The sequence below is a fragment of the Dendrobates tinctorius genome, unplaced genomic scaffold, assembly GCF_039654945.1.
Source record: "Dendrobates tinctorius isolate UK_male_01 unplaced genomic scaffold, ASM3965494v1 ptg000082l, whole genome shotgun sequence".
Lineage (NCBI taxonomy): Eukaryota > Metazoa > Chordata > Amphibia > Anura > Dendrobatidae > Dendrobates > Dendrobates tinctorius.
Genome location: NW_027361750.1, coordinates 20,274,165 through 20,297,685, shown reverse-complemented (window position 1 = coordinate 20,297,685; position 23,521 = coordinate 20,274,165).

The window sequence follows — 23,521 nt, the reverse complement described above, 5'->3', positions numbered from 1 at the left end:
ATTGCGCAATTTCTCCAGAACACGGTGATGCTCCATATGTCATCAGAAATTACTGTTAGGTCACACGTTAGGGCTGAGAAAGAAGGAGCTCTATTTGGCTTTTGGAGCACAGATTTTTGGTGAATAATTTACGGGTGACATTTGCGGAGTCACGAAGGACCCCATTGTAGAAATTGCACCTCTCAATAGATTCATCTTTGGTTGCAGTGACTATTTTGCAACATCCATGCCAGGCTTTCTGCAGAATTGCAAATATACTAGTTTAGTTCCCATTGCTGTATGAGGGCTTATTTTTTGAGGGATGAATTGCATATTATTTTGGTACCATTTTGGAGTACATAATAGTTTTTGATTGATTTTTATTCACATTTTTCAGACAGAGAATGAACAAAAACCAGCAATTCACTTATTGTTTTATCTTTTTTCACCATGCAGTAAAAGTGATAAGACTAATTTGTTCATCGGGTCAGTAGGATTACAGCGATACCAGATTTATATTTCTTTATATTTTACCAAAATGAATTTGGTTTTGCATCGTCATATTCTAAGAGCTGTAACTTTTTAAATTTTTTGCCAAATGAGCCATATTATGGATTGTTTTTTATGGAACGGTTTGGCGTTTTCATTTACACCATTTTATTTTACATATCACATTTTGAGCACTTTTTATTGACTATTTTTGTAAGTCAGTATGATGAAAAAATTTCATTTTTAGCATGGTTTTTTTTAAATGATGTTCGCTGTAATTTTTTTTGTTTATTTTTGCTTTAATCACAAACGCTGCGCTTTTAGAGGCTAAACAGCTTTTCGTGATTTGTGTGCACTTTTTTAATTTTACTTTTTTTTATACTTTTTTACTTAGTCCCACCGTGGGACATATATAATTTTTAATTTGATTACTGGTCTCATACAAGGCAGTACTCATGTACTGTAGTTCATGATACTGTCAGAGTCTCACTGACACAGACTGCCAAACTCAGCTTATAGCTGGATCTCCCAGGCCACCATACCCAAATGCAGGGTTTGATCTTTAGGCCAGCATCACAATAAACGTGTGGAAAATCGGTCAGAGTCTCCTGCCAAGAGTCGCACAAGTGTTCTCCGTATGGTCATCCGTGTGTAATGAGATGATGTGATTTTCTTGTATCTATGTATCTGTATGGCATCCGTATGACATCCTTATTATTATTATTATTATTATTATTATTATTATTTATTGTTATAGCGCCATTTATTCCATGGCGCTTTACATGTGAGGAGGGGTATACATAAAAACAAGTACAATAATCTTAAACAATACAAGTCATAACTGGTACAGGAGGAGAGAGGACCCTGCCCGCGAGGGCTCACAATCTTCAAGGGATGGGTGGTAATACAGTAGGCGAGGGTAGAGCTGGTCGTGCAGCGGTTTGGTCGATCGGTGGTTACTGCAGGTTATAGGCTTGTCGGAAGAGGTGGGTCTTCAGGCTCTTTTTGAAGGTTTCGATGGTAGGTGAGAGTCTGATATGATGTGGTAGAGAGTTCCAGAGTAGGGGTGATGCGCGAGAGAAATCTTGTATGCGATTGTGGGAAGAGGAGATAAGAGGGGAGTAGAGAAGGAGATCTTGTGAGGATCGGAGGTTGCGTGCAGGAAAGTACCGGGAGACGAGGTCACAGATGTATGGAGGAGACAAGTTGTGGATGGCTTTGTATGTCATGGTTAGGGTTTTGTAATGGAGTCTCTGGGCAATTGGGAGCCAGTGAAGGGATTGACAGAGGGGAGAAGCTGGGGAATAGCGGGGGGACAGGTGGATTAGTCGGGCAGCAGAGTTTAGAATAGATTGGAGGGGTGCGAGAGTGTTTGAGGGGAGGCCACAGAGCATGAGGTTGCAGTAGTCAAGGCGAGAGATGATGAGGGCATGGACTAGGGTTTTTGCAGATTCTTGGGTGAGGAATGAACGGATCCTTATGACATTATGTTCTCGCATCATGTTCTCACATGCTTTTTGCATTTAATAGCCCCCTGTGTCTGTACTGTTACATATTTAGACTGTTAACTGGTTCATGCAGCAACAGGTACACCTGATTGTTACACTAGGGAAGGTCCAAACCATAAAAACAATAAAAGCAATTGTTACCATCCACCTTTCGTGTCTCCCCTTTTTCCTTATAGATTGTAAGCTTGCAAGCAGGGCCCTCATTCCTTTTGGTATCTGTTTTGATCTATGTGTTTATTGCTATGCTGTGCTGTAATGTCTATTGTCTGTACAAGTCCCCTCTATAATGTATATGTTGGCACTATAGAAATAAAATGATTATTATTATTATGCGTATGGCTTTGCATATCTCACTGATTTTCTCCATTGAATTTATTGGTTCAATTGCCTGAAATGAGGAAAATGGTCCATGTGGCGTTCGAGTTTTTATCGCACCCATAGGCTTGCATTGGCGAGTCTCGGACAATATACGCATACAATCGCAGCATGCTGCAATTTTATACGCATGTCAAATGCACAGAAAAATATGGTGATGTGAGCTGCCCCATAGATAAACACTGGTCCGAGTGCTATGCTATGTTTTCTCACATATCACTCGTCCGTGTTCTGCGGTTGTGTCACTCCGGCCTTACAATGGGGGTCTTTTACCTCTTTGCAACAAATTAAATACCGCTGTCGCGATTGCCAGTTTTATGTAAGGGGTTATTGGTTACATAACCAGTCAGAACCGATGTCACAGGGTGTAAGCTGTCATGTATAGCTGACACCACCGGAATTGAAGTTGCCTGGCGGCGCTAAAGTATATTCTTATTCCCAATAGCTGTTTTAATGTGTACCTGTGGTTGTTAAGGGGTTAAAACAAGTTTTTATTGTCATTTTTTTATTTTTCTTATCAACATTCATATTAAAAAAAAGACTTATGCTTCCTGCTCTGTTTAGCAGTCATGTAGGCATAGGCTATTAACCAGAAAGCTGTCTAGGCATGCTCTCATCTGGGGAAAAGTTATTGTGACGGGATAAGGAACAGGTGAGTGTGATCATTACTTATTGTGAATGGTAGATTCTGTGTTATCTACTGTGTACAGAGGTGTTACCTATCATTGCAATTCTTTCTGTGATGATAATGAGACTGCTGAAAATAGCAGGAAGTGTAATAATAGCATTGGGTTTAATGGCCAGTGTGAAAATTGCAAGATTTCACATTTAATATAGATAATGACATAGAAAATTAAAACAAATCAATAAAAATTAAAAAGAAAAAAAACATTAAATAATAAATCATTTTCTGATGACACATTCTCTTTAAAGAAGCTTTTCTTTTGAGCAGTGTGAAAGGAATAGCAAGATGTAAGCACTGTACATGAGCAAATATGGGTAATGTCTCCTGGCACAGCTAGACACATAGTAGCAAATTAATGCAAAAAAATAATTTCAGGTAAAATTCAGTGAGAAACAGTAAAGCGTGTTTAACACTTTAGATACATGATTATATTTGTTCACAACTGCAAAGAAAAAAAGTCTCGTTGAACTTCATTTTTTTTCTCATGATAGTCTATGTTTTGTACTTAGATGTACCCGAAAAGTATTTAACCCCTTAAGGACCAAGCCACTTTGTAGGTTAATGACCAGGCCTTAATTTTGAAATCAGACCATTGTCACTTTATGTGGTTATAACTCTGGAATGCTTCAATGGATCCTGCTGATTCTGAGAATGTTTGTTTTCTCATGACATATTGTACTTCATGTTAGTGGTAAAATTTCTTCGATGTAACTTGCGTTTATTTGCGAAAAAAACAGAAATTTGGCGAAAATTTTGAAAATTTTGCAATTTCCAAACTTTTAATTTTTGTACCCTTAAATCAGAGAGTGATGTCACACAGATTAGCTAATAACATTTCCCACATGTCTACTTTACATCAGCACAAGTTTGGAAACATAATTTTTTTTTGTTAGGAAGTCAAAAGGGTTAAAAGTGGACCAGCGATTTCTCATTTTTCCACCAAAATTTACAAAACCATTTTTTTTAGGGACCACCTCACATTTGAAGTGAGTTTAGTGGGTCATTATAACAGAAAATACCCAAAAGTGACACCATTCTAAAAACTGCACCCCTCAAGGTGTTCAAAACCACATTCAAGAAGTTTATTAACCCTTTAGGTACTTCACAAGAATTGAAGCAATGATGAAGGAAAAAATGAACATTTAACTTTTTTTTCCCCCAAAAACATTTTCAGACACAAATTTTTTATTTTGTCAAGGGTATCAGGAGAAAATGAACCACAATATTTCTTGTGCAATTTCTCCTGAGTACACCGATACCCCATGTGTGGAGGAAGACCAATCTTTAGGTGCACAGCGGTGCTCAGATGGAAAGGAGCATCATTTGAGATTTTGAATGTCAAATTGGCTGGAATCGAGAGCGGATGCCATGTCACGTTTGGAGAGCCCCTGATGTACCTAAACAGTGGAAACCCCCAATAAGTGACCCATTTTGGAAACTAGACCCCCCCAAGGAACTTATCAAAACTTGTGGTGAGCACTTTGAACCCCCAAGTGCTTCACAGAAAGCTGTATCGTAGAACCGTAAAATTAAAAAATCATATTTTTTCCACAAAAATGAACTTTTCATCCCCAATTTTTATTTTCCCAAGGGTAACAGGACCCCAAAAGTTATTGTGTAATTTGTCTTGAGTACGCTGATACCCCATATGTGAGGGTAAACCACTGTGTGGGTGCATGGCAGAGCTCAGAAGGGAAGGAGCGCTGTTTTGGAATGCAGACTTTGATAGAATGGTCTGCGGGCGTCATGTTGCGTTTGCAGAGCCCCTGATGTGCCTTAACAGTAGGAACCCCCACAAGTGATCCCATTTTGGAAACCAGACCCCCCAAGGAGCATATCTAAATGTGTGGTGAGCATTTTGAACCCCCAAGTGCTTCACAGTTTATAACGTAGAGCCGTGAAAATAAAAAAAATCATATTTTTTTCCACAAAAATGATCTTTGTGCCCTCAAATTTTTATTTTTACAAGGGAAACAGGAGAAATTAGACCCCCAAAGTTGTTGTGCAATTTGTCCCGAGTACGATGATACCCCACTGATACCACTGTGATCGCCTTACTACGATCTTTGCAAGGCAGAATGAACAAATCCATAAAAGGTGAAGAATTGGTTTTATTTTTCACGCCGTTCCTCGTGCAGTATTAGTGGTTAGGAGACTTTATTCTTCGGGTCGGTTCGATTACAGCAATACCAGATTTATACCCTTTTTTCATGTTTAGCTTCTGACACACACACTAAAAGACGTTTTTTTTTGTAAGAAAGTTTGCAACGCCGTATTTTGATAGGTATAGTTTATCCATATCTCGGCCGCCAGAGTCATGTGTGGGCTTGATTTTTATGGGACGAGCTGACATTTTTATTGGTACCATTTTCGGGCACTTGACTTTTTTGATCGCTTTCTATTCCGATTTTTGTGGAGGCAGAATGAACAAAAATCAGCAATTCAGGAATTGTTGTTTATTTTCACCGTTCCACGTGTGGTAAATTCGATAAGGTAGCTTTATTCTTCGGGTCAGTACGATTATAGCGATACCTCATTTATATCTTTTTTTATGTTTTGGCATTTTTTAAAAACTTTTATAGAAAAAATAATTATTTTTGCATCACTTTATTCTGAGAGCTATAACTTTTTTATTTTTCCGCTGATGGAGCTATATGGCAGCTTGTTTTTTGCGGGACAAGATGGCGCTTTCAGTGAAACTATATTTATTACCATTCGTATTTTGATTGCGTTTTATTACACATTTTCCAAGCGGTATGATGATACCGCTTGGAAAAAGTATAATTTGCTACATTTTTGTGTTTTTGTTGTATGGCATTTACTGAAGGGGTTAACTAGGGTGACACTTTTATAGATGGGATCTTTTCTGATGCGGCGATACCAAATATGTGTATTTTTTTGTTTATTTTTTTACATAAAAATATGTATTTTTTTAGGGGAATTTTTTTGTATTTTTTAATTTTTTTACATTTTAAAAAAAAAAAGGTTTTGTTTTTTTACCTTGTCCCTTTATAGGACTTTCACTTTCATTTTTATTGCAGGTATAATACATTGCAATGCTCCAGGGTTGACAGCCAGGGGCGGCACGAAAGCCGTTCCTGGCTGTAAGTGCAGGAAGCTCAGCCACTGGCAGCACTGAGCTCCTGCACTAACCAGGCAGGAGATGCTGAAATTTCAGCATCTCCTGCCCGCACAAGCTGTGATCGGTCTGTCATATTGACCGACCAGTCACAGCGCTCTGGGTGCAGGGACCGACTGCAAGGGTCCCCTCACCTCTTGTCGTGCCTGTCAGCTGTCTACACGCAGTGACAGTTTTAATGCATGACGTACACAGCCCATTATGGTGCGGTAACTTACGCCCGGCCATGACGGACTGTGCACTTCAATGGATGTTAAGGGGTTAAAGGCCAGGGTCACAATTGCGAGTGTAATGCGAGAAACTCGTGCGAGTCTCTTGCATCAATACCCGGCACTGCCGCGTGCACTCAGGACTGAGAACCACACTCTGGTTCTGAGTGCCGGCGGCAGTACCTGGTAATGATGTGAGAGACTAGCATGAGTTTCTTGCATTGTACTCACAAGTCTGACCCCACCCAAAGGAGGAGAATTGCAAGACGATCCGTGTTATTTAGTCCCTCTCAGCCATTACTATAGCTCATGCACATGGTTGTATTATTCTTTACCATTCTGACAGTTTTCTGTCTTGTAGTTTTTCTAAGATTCAATGTGTCGTACTGTATCTTTCACAGCTTCTGTACAAAGGTATGGAGCACATAGGAGACTGGATACTACAGTATGTAGCAATTCTCTCCCAGAAGCATTTCTTCTAGAGTAAGAATAAATCCATAACATGGTGCCTCATTGAGCACCATATGGCAGCACATGGCACGTGAGTGTAATATCTGATTGGTGACCATATTACTGGGTTATATAATGATAGCCTTCTGTAGGTGGTAAACCTTGTTAGTGCTTTATCGCTGGGTTTCCAATTATCCTTGTCATCAGGAACAGTCTTTTGGAGCCTCAACTGTTCATAGCCAATGTCAAATCAGCATCATTTGTCATCAGATTTTCACCGATTTCCACCTCTAAGCTGGTGAGTTGGGTGTAAAAACTCGACATACAGCGCTTTCTCTTCCAGCTCATTGAAGGGTCAGGCGCAACAGCTAATATACTCGATGAATGCAATCCATCACATAAAAAACAAAGTTCTTACATCAAATTCCTTTGACATTTAAAAAAAAAAGAAAAAAAAAAAAGCCAGTTAACCAGATAGGTAGAAATGAGGCCATATGTGTGGAGCCATCCACATGGTATCAACTATTATTTACTTATATAGAGTCACTAATTATGCCACATTTACAGACATCATCACTGTACCCATTGGGACTCACAATCTAAATTCCCTATCAGGACGTCTTTGGAATGTGGGAGGAATCCCACGCAAACACGGGGAGAACATACAAACTCATTGCAGATGTTTCCTTGGTGGGATTTGAACTTGGGTCCCCAGCGCTGGAAGAATAAAGTGCTAACCACTGAGCCACCATGTTGCCCATGTTCATTAGTAGTTAAAATTGAAAAATGCTTGTAAAAACATGCAATCTTCAATTTACTCCTTTTAAAAAATTTCTCAAAAACATTTATTGCTTTTAGCCAAAGGCTCCTGGTCACCTCCAAGAGGATCCGATCTGTATAGTTCCAACCAATAATAAATTCATGCTGCTGGACTGAACGGACAATGTTCAGGAGCACACCGCCTCCAGTGAGTAGGAAGCCAGGAGGTAGAGGAGCGGAGGGCTCCTGAAAACAGAAGATGAGCATATACCCTTAAAACTACATTATTTCAAACCTTGTTAAAGGCAAACCTGTTACAGCGCGTACTGCATCACAATCAAATATTAATCAAATGTTCATGGCAAGATTTTCTTTCTAGCAACAGCATAAGGGAGACGTGGTGAGTAATTTAACACCCCAGCTTGATAACAAAGTAAAAAAACGTGTGGCTGATGAAAAGCAGATGTTTCCATTACACACTATAAAAATGTACCTAGAAGTGTAGAGATAATACAGCTTTTCTACAGGGGGCAAATACAGTTTACATATAAACTAGAGCACACAACTCTTAATAAAATGTTTAGGTCCCAGCTCACACTTTGGGGGTTAGAACTGATGTATTTTTTACTGCGGATTTTAGCGCAAATATACAGTAAAGATGCAGTAAATTCTACACTGCAAAGGTGACATCTGTGACAGAATAGGCAAGCTGAGAACTGAAGGCATGCTCCTAAATTTACAGCTTTGGGACACAGAGGTGCAGAACAAAATTTTCATCATATAAGTCCGGGTATAATCTGAGACATTTAAAATGTTTCTAGCTTTGTATTTTTATGTTATTGCTACCATTAGTCTTTATGACACTTTTTCCAAACTGAGTAATAGTGATCCACTCATCTCACTGTGCTCCAGATTCCGTATCATATAAAAATCATCAGTACTCGGGCCCCAGTCCCATTCTAGGTGATTTGGTAGCTTGTTGTGATTCCTCTGCGCTTGTACCCTGACTTGCAGTTATGACCTGGCATACCTTGCTATGCTCCAGGATACCCATTTTTTCTTTGCCACCATTGCTTAAACCTTGGATTTCAGACATCTGTATTGCTTCTACAGAACTGTGGTGCCCCTGAGGCTCAGTCGCCACAGAGGTACTGCACCTTCTCCTAAGGTGTAGTGCCCCACCACCTAGGTAAGTTGGGAACTCCTTTCCACACTCCAACACTCGCACCCCACACAACAGGGTAGTTCTGCACAACCACATTGAGGTGTCTCTGTTAGGGTCGACGGAACGCACCAGATATAAATAATAGGAGGTGCGTTCGCCGCCCTGGGTCCACCGTGCGGTAGGTGACAAGACCGCTGCTGAGTAATGGCGGATGCACCAAAAGGTGAAGTACTGCACTCGGGTTAACGTCACCCGAACGCTAAGAGCGGCTCTGTTCCCACACAGAGTCGCTTAACCAACAGAGACGTATGAGGACGCTGGCCCGGTTCACTTCACAGGATACCCAGCGAGTGGTGTTGCAACCGCAGACGCCAAGGAGGCTGCTACCGCAGCGCGGCAATAACTATGGCCGCTAAACGACGGCGCCGGAATGACCGAGCACCGTCAGACACTAGTGTGCAGTGCAGGAGGCACAGTGGCGTGTAGCTTGCCACAATCTGGAGCTGACTACTCAACAATCTGTCACCATTCGTATTAACCGAGGGAAGGGGTTTCAAATGAGTCAGTCACCAGTCCATGCATCCATCACCATACACACACAGCATAATATGCTACACTAGCGCATGGCCGAGCCGCCATGCGGGATTTTTATAGCCATGCGCTTCCGGGACCTTCCAGTGCCCTGGAAAGAACCAATCAGATCCGACACAGGACCTGAACATGTGACCCCTGCTCTCCAGTGAGAGGTCACCTTTCGGGCATGCCCAGTAGCACGGCATGGGGACTTAGCCTCTAGAGTGGTTCCCTGCAAAGCAGGTTGCACCACCATTGCTGCACCAGAGGTGGCAGCAACATCCAGGCTGTCAGAACGAGACTGAGCAGCAGACCTGGCTCGCCGTGATTGCTGAGCAACACCTGGAGCGGTCGGAGGAAAATGGGAGACCGCCGGATGTCTGGCTCTGAATTCCTGTTGTGCAGAGTCAGGAACCCGACGCCTAACATTGCCCCCTCCCCACTGAGCTCAAAAGCCGCGATCAGGAGCGGTACGTGAATGTTTTCCACCGGCTCCCAGGTCCGAGCCTCGGGACCATGACCCTTCCAGTCCACCAAATAAAATTTTTTGCCACGGACAAACCTGCTCCCCATGATGGCGTTAACCTCAAACTCGTCAGAGGATAAGTCTGATGACCCAGCAGATGGCTCGGAAAACCGGGCCATGTGAACTGGTTTGAGGAGGGACACATGGAACACGTCCGAGATGGCCAAATGTGGAGGAAGAGCCAGGCGGTAGACCACCGAGCTAAGTCGCTCAAGGACCTTGAATGGTCCAATGTATCGCGGCGCGAGCTTGGGAGACTCGACCCGCAGTTTAATGTTTCGGGTGGAGAGCCATACCATGTCGCCAGGGGAGAAGCTTGGAGCAGGACGCCGGTGTGCATCAGCGGAGATCCTCATTCTCTCCTTGGAAGCTCGGATAGCATCCTGGGTGCGATCCCAAATGTCACGTGCCTCCACAGCCCAGTCTGCCACCCTGGAGTCAGTGGAAGACACGGGCATGGGCACAGGGACGCGCGGATGCTGGCCGTAATTTAAGAGGAATGGGGTTTGACCGGTGGAGTCGGCCACAGCATTGTTCAAAGTGAACTCTGCCCACGGCAGCAAGTATGCCCAGTCGTCCTGCCTGGCCGAGACAAAATGTCGAAGATATGTTATCAAGGTCTGGTTGGCTCTCTCTACCAACCCATTCGTCTCGGGATGATAGGCCGAGGAGAGATTCAGCTCAATGCTGAGTAGAGAACAGAGCTCTCTCCAAAACCGGGACGCAAACTGAGGGCCTCGGTCACTGACAATCTTGTCCAGCATGCCGTGCAGGCGGAAAACGTGCTTGATGAACAAAACTGCCAGGCCCTGTGCTGAAGGTAACCGGGAGAGAGGTACCAAGTGCACCATCTTAGAGAAATGGTCGGTGACAACCCAAATGACCGTGCTGCCGCTGGACTTGGGTAGCCCCACCTCAAAGTCCATACCGACCATCTCCCAGGGCCTGTCTGCTATCGGCAGAGGAAAAAGAAGCCCAGTGGGCCGCTGCCGAGAGGACCTATTCTGGGCGCAAGAGACGCACGCCTCAATATAGTCCTTGACGTCACGGGCCATATGTGGCCACCAGAACGTCCTCGCCAAAAGCTCAGAGGTCCGTTTAGTCCCAAAATGTCCGCCCACTCTGGACGAGTGAGCCCAAGAGAGGACCTCCGGTCGCAGACGGGCAGGGACAAATGTCTTGCCCGGAGGTACTGACTCAAGGGCAACCGGAGCCACAGTCCTCAGGCTCTCGGATGGGACGATCAGCCGAGGCTCCTCCTCCTCCTCCGATGACACCACGGAGCGGGAGAGAGCATCGGCCCGGACGTTCTTCTCCCCGGAGAGAAAGTGGAGGGTGAAATGGAACCGGGAAAAGAACAAAGACCATCTGGCCTGGCGAGAGTTTAGCCGCTGGGCTGTTTGTAAATACACCAAGTTTTTGTGGTCGGTGAACACCTGGAAAGGGTGGCGAGCCCCCTCCAGGAGGTGTCTCCACTCCGAGAAGGCCAACTTCATCGCTAGCAACTCCCTGTACCCGATGGTATAATTCCTCTCCGCCGGTGTGAAGGTCTTGGAGAAAAAGAAGCATGGATGCTTCCGACCTTGCGTGTCCTTCTGGAACAGGACCTCTCCAGCACCGACGGAAGAGGCATCCACTTCCAGAATGAAGGGCTTGTCTACATCGGGGCGATGTAGAAGGGGAGCGCTAGCGAAATGGGACTTAATGGTGGAGAAGGCCTTGGAAACCGGTTCCGACCACAACTTGGGATTTGCACCCTTCTTGGTGAGGGCTACCAAGGGTGCTACCAAAGTCGAGAAGTGGGGAATGAATTGGCGATAATAATTTATGAAACCCATAAAGCGCTGCACCGCTTTGAGAGAATGAGGTTCCTGCCAATCCATCACTGCCTGTAGCTTGGCAGGATCCATGGCCAATCCCTGGGCGGAGATGATATAGCCCAAGAAAGGCAAGGACTCCTGCTCAAACACACACTTCTCCAACTTGGCATAGAGGGAGTTCGCCTGCAGGCGATCGAAAACTTTGCAAACCTCTCTCCGGTGGGAGTCAATATCTGGAGAGTAGATGAGAATATCATCCAGATAGACTACAACCGAGGTGGTAAGCATATCCCGGAAGATATCGTTCACAAAGTCTTGGAAGACGGCCGGGGCATTACAGAGGCCGAAGGGCATCACCAGGTATTCATAGTGCCCGTCTCTGGTGTTAAATGCCGTCTTCCATTCATCCCCATCACGGATGCGAATCAGGTTGTAAGCCCCCCGCAGATCAAGTTTGGAAAATACCCTTGCTCCTCGTAGCCTATCAAACAGTTCTGATATCAGGGGCAGAGGATACTTATTCTTAACGGTGATGGCGTTAAGACCCCTGTAATCAATGCAAGGACGTAGTTCCCCACTCTTCTTCTGGACGAAGAAGAATCCCGCCCCCGCTGGTGACACTGACTTCCTAATGAATCCTCTTGCCAGATTCTCCCTGATGTATTGAGACATGGCCTCAGTCTCCGGGAGAGATAGGGGATAGACTCGACCCCGGGGGGGCTCGGCACCAGGCAAGAGGTCAGTAGGACAGTCATAGGGGCGATGCGGTGGAAGGGTCTCCGCCGCCTTTTTGGAGAACACGTCTGCATACTGTCGATAGTGTTTGGGGAGCGAGGAGAGATCAGTGGGAACCTCGGTGGAGGCAACCTGAACGCACTCCCTCAGACATCTACCCTCACATGATTTAATCCTCCCTGAGGACCACTCTATATGGGGGGAGTGATACCGCAGCCAGGGAACCCCTAGAAGTACCTGGTCAATACCCTCGGGCATGACGAGGAGGGATATCATCTCCTGATGAGACGGAGCCACTGAGAGTACCAAGGGGACGGTCTGGTGAGTTATCTGTGAGGGTAGAGTGGCGCCGTTCACCACTCTGACAGTGACTGGTGTGGACATCATAACCAGGGGTATAGCGTGCCGTTGGGCGAAGGCTGACAACATAAAATTGCCCTCCGCCCTGGAATCCACGCAAACCTCCACCGCCAGAGTGGAAGAATCAAACCCAAGAGTCCCCTTAAAGGACAGCTTGGAGGAAAACGTCGCTGACTCTAGTGCGCCGCCTCCTACGGCCACCAGGCGCGAGCGTTCTCCCTGCTGCTGTGGGCACCGGTTGGCAAGGTGACCGGACTGCCGACAAATATGACAGCTCACAGGAGCTCGAGCGGACCGGAGCCTGGATCCCTCACGGGAAGCCCCCTGACGCTCGGACGCCCGATCGGAAGATTCCAGAGGTTTAGAAAAACAAGGTGCCAACCTAAACCTCTGCCTACACTGGTCCCGCTCCAACCTTCGCTCGGTGAAGCGAAGATCTATTCGGGTGGAGACAGTGATAAGCTCCTCCAGTGTAGCGGGAATCTCCCTGGTGGCCAGAGCGTCCTTCACATGGCCAGCCAAACCTCTCCAGAATGCCGGAATGGGGACCTTATCTGGCCACTCTAATTCTGAGGCCAGCGTCCGGAACTGGATGGTGAAGTGACTGACCATGGAAGAGCCCTGTGACAATGCCAGCAGCCGGAGCGCGGTGTCATGGGTGACTCGTGGTCCCAGGGAGACCTGTTTCAGAGTGTCTAAGAACCGCGAGACACACTGCACCACATGATCACCACGCTCCCACAGCAGTGTGGCCCACTCCAAAGCCCTGCCCGACAGAAGGGAAATAATAAATCCCACTTTAGCCCGCTCAGAGGGGAATCGGGCGGCCAGCAGCTCCAGCTGTATAGAGCACTGGCTTACGAAACCCCTACAAGCAGCACTATCACCCGAGAACTTTTCGGGCAGCGGGAGGTGGGACAAAGTCGGGGCAGGGATGGCTGTGGTCACACGGGAGACAGCCTCTGTGGCTGCCTGAACAGCGACTGCAGTAACATCCGTAGCTGAGGCTGAACGCTCGAGAGCCGCCAACCTGCCCTGCAGCTGCCGGATGTACTGCAGCAGTCGCTGTTCATCCACCATTACTAGCCAGACCCTGGCGCTAGTGTAATGTTAGGGTCGACGGAACGCACCAGATATAAATAATAGGAGGTGCGTTCGCAGCCCGGGGTCCACCGTGCGGTAGGTGACAAGACCGCTGCTGAGTAATGGCGGATGCACCAAAAGGTGAAGTACTGCGCTCGGGTTAACGTCACCCGAACGCTAAGAGCGGCTCTGTTCCCACACAGAGTCGCTTAAACAACAGAGACGTATGAGGACGCTGGCCCTGTTCACTTCACAGGATACCCAGCGAGTGGCGTTGCAACCGCAGACACCAAGGAGGCTGCTACCGCAGCGCGGCAATAACTATGGCCGCTAAACGACGGCGCCGGAATGACCGAGCACCGTCGGACACTAGTGTGCAGTGCAGGAGGCACAGTGGCGTGTAGCTTGCCACAATCTGGAGCTGACTACCCAACAATCTGTCACCATTTGTATTAACCGAGGGAAGGGGTTTCAAATGAGTCAGTCACCAGTCCATGCATCCATCACCATACACACACAGCATAATATGCTACACTAGCGCATGGCCGAGCCGCCATGCGGGATTTTTATAGCCATGCGCTTCCGGGACCTTCCAGTGCCCTGGAAAGAACCAATCAGATCCGACACAGGACCTGAACATGTGACCCCTGCTCTCCAGTGAGAGGTCACCTTGCGGGCATGCCCAGTAGCACGGCATGAGGACTTAGCCTCTAGAGTGGTTCCCTGCAAAGCAGGTTGCACCACCATTGCTGCACCAGAGGTGGCAGCAACATCCAGGCTGTCAGTATGAGACTGAGCAGCAGACCTGGTTCGCTGTGATTGCTGAGCAACACCCGGAGCGGTCGGAGGAAAATGGGAGACCGCCGGATGTCTGGCTCTGGATTCCTGTTGTGCAGAGTCAGGAACCCGACGCCTAACAGTCTCTCTCCTCCTAGACATTAGGAGTTCCTAGGTGGATCCCTGCATGGAACACTGGATGAGGTGGTTGGAGTTGAGATCCATATAAAAGGTTGGGAAGGTTTTGAATTACAGATCAGTTTAGAGATCTTTTATGGAATAAAATTCTTGGACTTATGTGCACTGCTAGACATGTCATCCCCTGAGGAAGAAGTGTGATGTACTTCGAAACGCATTGGGAAATAAATGGTTAATCTTTCTACATAACCTGGATGTGATACTTTGTCTAGCAGCGCACATAAGTCCAAGAATTTTATTCCATAAAAGATTGATATTGGCGGTCACGGAGTGGACCTTTGGACGTGCAGCAAGCTGACAACTGATCTGATATACCTTAATCTCTCATGGAAAGGGTGAGTAAATTTCTTTTATTTCTTCCAATATCTACCCGGATAAGACCCTATTGCGCTCTTTCTTTCCTATAGTCTACACATATAGGTCAGTTTAGAGGTCAGTCAGGAGAGTCTGAGGACGGATCCCTGGAAGAAGGGATGGAGGAAGGAGTGCTGCAGCTGCCTCAGTGATCTGAGCCAGTTGGCACGGGAAAGGAACAGAAGGAGAAGGACGTAGAACTGAAACCTAAGCTTCCCTAGGAAAAAGGAGTAGAGAGAACAGAGAGGAGACGTGGTTTGGAAGAGGAGCCCTGTCTATAGGTTCTCAGCGCAAGGCCGGGGCCCGGTCCCCGAGGTGGTATGGATGCTTATGGTTTTGCAGCAGACACCGGTGGAGTAGTTGGCTGTAAATGCACTACTCCCATCTAAGACTTGGGGCACAACAGCAACTGAATAGAGAGCCAGGACTCCAGAGAAGGGAGTCCCCGAGAGAGGCTACAGCTGTCTGCCATACGAGTAGAGTTGTTGGGAACATCTGACAGGAGGAACTTCAGAGTACTACGGTACTGGAGCTCTTCCCACCTTAAGGCGCAATAGAGGAGTCGTTCAGGAAAGGTATATGTTGGCAGAGTGTTGGAGAGGAGAATCCTGACTTGCCCGGGAGGTTGATTGAGTCTCTGTCCCGGAGGACACGGCACGGAGGCAGGCACCAGTGTGTACCACGGACTGTGAGTAAAGCTTTAGAACTGCAAGCTCTGGTGTCTTCCATTCATTTGTGCGCTAACACCATCAGCACCGCTACATCTGGGTACCAGCATTCCTCACACCGCCTGTGCCTATTCTCATCTATTGCAATTACACTGCCCTGGGCTTACAGCTTCACCTGTGGGGAGCTACACCATCTATGCTGCAACACACCATCAGCCCCAGAGGATCTGCACGCAGCATTGGCTTAACATCTTGCTTGCCAAACACCACAGGTGGCGTCACAAACTATTCCTCTAAACTACATTAAAAGCCACCATTGATTTGGGCTCCCAGGGCCACGGACCGGGTCACAGCTGCCGTGACACATCCCCCTGACACCGGCCCGATACCGAGTAGCCCACAGCCCTGTGAGGGTGACCCAATTTGGCATCATGAACAGGATGACGAGACCCGATACCATCGGGTTCTGTGCGCCTGAAATTTGTGAGACTTTATACTTTTGAAAATGTGCAGAAGACCTGATTTAATAGACTGTAAAATGGACATTAGAAATGGCTGCTGGCGCGGAGAAGAAGGGCGTGAAGAGATGGGAGATCCTAGGAAAAGACCGCGAAGAGTATTGGGCCTTCTCTACCTGAATTACTATGTGACAGCGACATGGCCCACCCCCCAAGGGGTTCGTATACTGGCTTGGTATGGAGGCGCTGGAAGAAGACGCAGCCCCCAGAAGGAGTGGCAGAAGAAGCCAGTGAAGGGAAGGGCCGAGGCAGGAAGAACGCCAGAACTCCATTTTGGAGAGTGAGGGAAGGAGGCCTGCAGAGTGCAGGGAAACGGATCTCCCTGGTGCCATGGCTGAAGACTCCGACCCGATCTCAGGGACGAATCACCAACAGCTGGAGGACGAGATTATCCAGTTGACGCGCCGCCTGCGACTGAGGCGAGAGGCGCTATGGACATGGAACCTGCGGCGCGCCCAGGAGGGGCCTACACCTGCGGTACCTGCAACACCGGTACCCGCCGCTGCTGCACCGGACCTTTTCCCGGCAGACCCTGTGGAGCTTGGAGCCGCTGCCATGCCACCAGCAGTGTACTCTGTCCCTTCTTTGCCGCTGATATTGGAGGAGTTGTACACAGCTCAGGGAGCTGCAGCGGAGGAAGAGAAGCTCCTGCCCGGACCTGGCGCGGCTGCGCAGGTCCCGCCAGCGACTCCCGCTGAACCGGAGCTGCTAATGGCTCCACCGCCGTCCCCGGTGTCTCACCGGGCAGCGCCTATTGTCACCACGCCTACTCCGGAGCAGAGACCGCACCGCCGGGAACTTCCAGGTATATATCCCGGCCTTCCTAATGGGTTGAAGGGGAGGCGGAGGAGGTCCCTGCTGCTAGGGGTATGGTTGGAGCCGGCACGTCCGATCCGACATCTTCAGGGAATAGGGGGGTCTGGATCATTTTGGGATGGTGATCTCGGGGTCCCTTCACTTCCAAGTCCCCAGGTAGTTGGTTATCAGCACCGACAAGCTGCAGAAGCCCTAGGAGCTAGACCTTGTACCAGGATAGCGGAACCACCTATAGAGGAAGAGCAGTTGATGAGCATTGAGATACATCATGGGTTCCATTTGCCACAGCTTCAAGGTCCTTAAGTGAGGAACCAGAATCAAGAAGAAGATACTGCATCTGGTAGCGGTACCCAAGCTTCCAGAACCCCAGGAGGGGATCAGCAATAAGAAAATTTACATTAACTCTCGTTACCCAGAAGGGTTTGTTTGCACGAGTTGTGCCTTTTTGTTGCTCATCATGGTTTAATTTTGTTTTGTTTTTCCCAGAGTTGCTGTCATGTCGGACGCTATTCACACCACAGCGTCCGGCAGGCAGCGGTAGTTCCATCTCCGTCCACTATAGCCTCAGTGGCGCCGGCTTGATTTTACTCAGGTTATTGGGGGTTATTCTAGCTGGAAATCAGGTGGGATGTTTGGTCAAGCCCACGGTCTTTAAATAGTCGTGCTGGCCTATGGGCGTCGCCGATTATAGCTTGTGTTTTATGCCAAGTGGTTCCGGTCTGGAGAGGAGGTGTTGGAGAGAGAAGTTCCTAGCTGGTGGCGTATGATTCATTGTTACCTTTTCGCCTTCCTATATTTGTGTTTTGTTTCTGCCCTGTTCACATTACGGTATTGTCCTGTGTGTATGCGGCGCGGTGCGGTTTAAGTTCTCCCTGTCTGCCATTACTGTGTGGGCTTTGGTGGTTTGACAACTCACTGGGTGGAGGGTGGGGGGTTCAGCTTAGGGCTGAGCAGGAGATAAGGAAAGGTTGGAGGCTCAGGCATTTGCACCATTAGCAAAAACCCTGGGTTGAGGGTCAGACAGGGTTTTCCCTAGTTGGAGGGACTCCGCAGGGGCCCCGGGTATTTCAGCCTTCTTTGATCTAAGCCCCGCGTAACAGTTGCCCTGTGTTGTTGGCAGCTTTTTCCAATTTGAACTAGCGATCATGAACTTGGAATGATCCAAAAACTCTTACTTGTAAATAGTTGTGCATCTTTAGGTGCTTTCTCTTGGTTTTACATAAAAGACACTTTGATAAGATGATGTTTTACATAAAGGCACTTTGCAAAGATGATGTTTTGCATGGACACTTTTCGAAGATGATGTCTACCTCAAAGGACACTGCAAGAAATCCCGGCTGGGAGCGGTGTCCAGCACTTACAAGAATAATTGTTGAATGTTTTACTGTAAAGTATTTGATAATGCGTTTTATAAGAGTATTAGTAACTGAGAAATGGCTTTTAGATAGAGTGAGAAATGTTTTGATACAGAATGCAGAATAAAGAGTTGAGAGTAGACAGGTGACGGACCAGGTACTTGCGGTCAGCGTTTTGCGTCGAGATGAGACAGTGAAAGTAGGAAAAATGATGAAGAAAATGTGTAATAGAGAAGGAAAAGCTGAATAATACTGAAATGAAAGTGAGTCACAGATAATGGCACTTAAAATGAAAAATTGCACTTTTTGACTTGAAATTTAGATAGCTAAATAAGAATTGTTTGTAACGTTCAAGAACAAGTACCTCCTATACTAGGAAGTTTAGTATAAGAATTGTTTATGCAGCATTATAAAATTTTTTATATGTTTCTGTACTGTCAACTTTGTTGTCTTGCAGCCCGCGGACGTGCTGTGTTTAACGGGGGGATGTGGTGCCCCTGAGGCTCAGTCGCCACAGAGGTACTGCACCTTCTCCTTAGGTGTAGTGCCCCACCACCTAGGTAAGTTGGGAACTCCTTTCCACACTCCAACACTCGCACCCCACACAACAGGGTAGTTCTGCACAACCACATTGAGGTGTCTCTCTCCTCCTAGACATTAGGAGTGCCTTGGTGGTTCCCTGCATGGAACACTGGATGTTCTGGGAGGTGGGTGGAGTTGAGATCCATATAAAAGTTTGGGAAGGTTTAGAATTACAGGTCAGTCTAGAGGTCAGTCAGTCAGGAGAGTCTGAGGATGGATCTCTGGAAGAAGGGATGGAGGAAGGAGTGCTGCAGCTGCCTCAGTGATCTGAGCCAGCTGGCACGGGAAAGGAACAGAAGGAGAAGGACATAGAACTGCAACCTAAGCTTCCCTAGGAAAGAGGAGTAGAGAGAACAGAGAGGAGACGTTGGTTGGAAGAGGAACCCTGGCTATAGGTTCTCAGCGCAAGGCCGGGGCCCGGTCCCCGAGGTGGTATGGACGCTTATGGTTCTGCAACAGACACCGGTGGAGTAGTTGGTTGTAAATGCACTACTCCCATCTAAGACTTGGGGCACAACAGCAACTGAATAGAGAGCCAGGACTCCAGAGAAGGGAGTCCCCGAGAGAGGCTACAGCTGTCTGCCATACGAGTAGAGTTGTTGGGAACATCTGACAGGAGGAACTTCAGAGTACCATGGTACTGGAGCTCTTCCCACCTTAAGGTGCAATAGAGTCGTTCAGGAAAGGTACATGTTGGCGGAGTGTTGGAGAGGAGAATCCTGACTTGCCCGGGAGGTTGATTGAGTCTCTGTCCCGGAGGACACGGCACGGAGGCAGGCACCAGTGTGTACCACGGACTGTGAGTAAAGCTTTGGAACTGCAAGCTCTGGTGTCTTCCATTCATTTGTGCGCTAACACCATCAGCACCGCTACATCTGGGTACCAGCATTCCTCACACCGCCTGCGCCTATTCTCATCTATTGCAATTACACTGCCCTGGGGTTACAGCTTCACCTGTGGGGAGCTACACCATCTATGCTGCAACACACCATCAGCCCCAGAGGATCTGCACGCAGCATTGGCTTAACATCTTGCTTGCCAAACACCACAGATGGCGTCACGAAATATTCCTATAAACTACATTAAAAACCATCATTAACTTGGGCGCCCAGGGCCACAGACCGGGTCACAGCTGCCGTGACACATCCCCCTGACACCGGCCCGGTACCGAGTACCCCACAGCCCTGGGAGGGCGACCCAGAACCACATGCCCGTCTCTTCTTTATCTGCATAATTAGATCTTTGACTCAAGAGTTTTACTTTTAAGATCATATCCCAATATGTAGCAGGTATAATAATAATAATATTAAAAATGTAGTATAATTTTTCTGATTTGCCATGTCACTTACCCCATGTTCAGGGCATTGCAGTAGTTCAGATATACATGGTTACGACCACTAACAGCTAACTCATTAGCTGTCACTGTATGATTGGTCTTAACCATAGATACCAAAGCTACTACAATGCCCTGCACACCGGGTAAGCGACATAGTGAATCAGAAGAACTATATTACATTTTAAATTGGAGGTATTTGCTAGTATTATTAAGTATTATTATTATAATGGGATACAATCTTGGAGATGGGAATATTCCTTTAACTGAATACTTGTATCTACCTTTCCACGTGAAGTCATTATCCCCCTCTACACCTCCTTGGTCAGACCTCATCTGGAATACTGTGTTCTTGGCCCCACATTTTGAAAAAGACATTGAAAAACTGGAACGAGTTAAGAGAAGAGCGACCTACGAGGTTAGAGAATTTGGGAATGTTTGGCTTGCAAAGAAGACGGCTAAGAGGAGACTTAATAGCTGTCTACAAATATCTCAAGGGCTGTCACATTATAGAAGGATCATCCTTATTCTCATTTGCGCAAGGAAAGACCAGAAGCAATGGGATGAACCTGAATGGGAGGAGGTACGGATTAGATATGAGAATATTTTTTTTGACAGTTAGGGTGATCAATGAGTGGAACAGGCTGCCACGAGAGGTGGTGAGTTCTCCTTCAATGGAAGTCTTCAAACATAGGCTGGACAGACATCTGTCTGATGGTTTAGTGAATCCTGCATTGAGCAGGGGGTTGGACCAGATGACCCAGGAGGTCTCTTCCAACTCTACCATTCTATAATTCTACCCTCATCATGGGAGATTTCAACATCCCCATTGCTCTTCCCCTCTCCGCATCTGCTACTCGCCTTTTATCTTTAACCTCCTCGTTTGGCATTTCGCAGCTTACTAATTCTTCAACGCATGAAGACGGAAACTCCCTCGACTTGGTCTTCTCTCGGCTTTGTGCAGTGGATGATTTTGCAAACTCCCCTCTCCTGCTCTCTGACCACAATCTTCTTTCATTCTCTATCAAGCACTGTCAGGCTGCTCAGGTCACCCCCACTGTCCATACTTATAGAAACCTACAGGCCATTAACACCCAGAAACTCATGAAGAACTTGCAGTCTTCATTGGCCCCTATCTCCTCCCTCTCATGTCCTGATTCTGCATTGAAGCATTACAATGAAACACTTCAAAGTGCCCTCGATGAATTTGCACCCCCTATAAATAGAACACCACAACACAGATGGCGACAACCCTGGCACACCCTGCAAACACGTTTCCTACAGTGGTGCTCCAGGTGCGCCGAACGTCTGTGGAGAAAATCCAATCTACACAAAGATTTCATCCATTATAAGTTTATGCTTAGAACATACAACACTGCCCTTCACCTCTCCAAACAAACCTATTTCAACACCCTCATCACCTCACTGTCCAGTAACCCTAAACGTCTCTTTGACACTTTTCATTCTCTACTCAACCCAAGAGTACAGGCCCCAACAGAGCTGACGATCTGGCCAATTACTTCAACGAAAAAATTGACCAGATCCGACATGAAATTATCTCCCAATCACCTCATTCCATGAACTGTCCTCCCACCCCCACTGCATCTAGCTCAATCTCTGATTTTGAACCAGTCACAGAAGAAGAAGTAAGCAGGCTCCTTGCATCTTCTCGCCCAACAACTTGCACCAGTGACCCATTTCCATCACATCTCCTCCAGTCCCTTTCCCCTGCTGTCACCCCTCACCTAACTAAAATATTTAACCTCTCTCTATCTTCTGGTATCTTTCCCTCCTCATTTAAGCATGCCATCATACATCCTCTACTTAAAAAACATCCCTTGACCAAAACTGTGCCGATAACTATAGACCTGTCTCTAATCTTCCCTTCATCTCTAAACACCTGGAACGCCTGGTCCACTCCCATCTTATCCACTATCTCTTTGATAACGCTCTTCTCGACCCTCTCCAATCTGGTTTCCGCTCTTTACACTCTACTGAAACTGCCCTCACTAAAGTCTCTAATGATCTACTAACAGCTAAATCAAATGATCACTACTCCATGCTAATTCTCTTGGATCTCTCTGCAGCATTCGACACTGTGGATCATCAGCTCCTCCTCACTATGCTCCATTCCATTGGCCTCAAGGACACCGTTCTCTCCTGGTTCTCCTCCTATCTCTCTGACTGCTCCTTTACTGTATCTTTTGCCGGTTCCTCCTCCTCTCACCTTCCCCTTACTGTTGGGGTTCCTCAAGGATCAGTCCTAGGCCCCCTCCTCTTCTCCTTGTACACTGCCCCTATTGGTCAAACAGTCAGTAGATTTGGTTTCCAGTACCATCTCTATGCTGATGACACCCAATTATACGCTTCTTCTCCTGACATCACGCCAGCCTTTCTAGAAAACACCGGCGATTGTCTAAATGCTGTGTCTAACATCATGTCCTCACTATATCTGAAACTGAACCTGTCAAAGACTGAACTCCTTGTGTTTCCTCCCTCTACTAATGTACCTATACCTGACATTGCCATTTCTGTGTGTGGTTCCACTATTACTCCCTAGCAACATGCCCGCTGTCTTGGGGTCATACTTGACTCCGAGCTTTCCTTTGCCCCCCACATACGATCACTGGCTCGCTCTTGTTATCTGCACCTCAAAAACATTTCTAGAATTCGACCTTTTCTTACTTTTGACTCCGCAAAAACTCGTACTGTTTCTCTTATTCATTCTCGTCTCGACTATTGTAACTCTCTTCTAATCGGTCTCCCTCTTACCAAACTCTCCCCTCTCCAATCTGTCTTGAATGCTGCAGCCAGGATCATATTCCTCACCAATCGTTACACCGATGCCTCTACCTTGTGCCAGTCATTACACTGGCTACCCATCCACTCCAGAATCCAGTACAAACTTATTACCCTCACCCACAAAGTCCTCCATGGCTCAGCAGCACCCTACATTTCCCTTATCTCAGCCTACCACCCTACCTGTGCCCTCCATTCTGCTGATGACCTGAGGTTATCATCCTCAATAATCAGAACCTCCCACACCTGTCTCCAAGACTTTACAC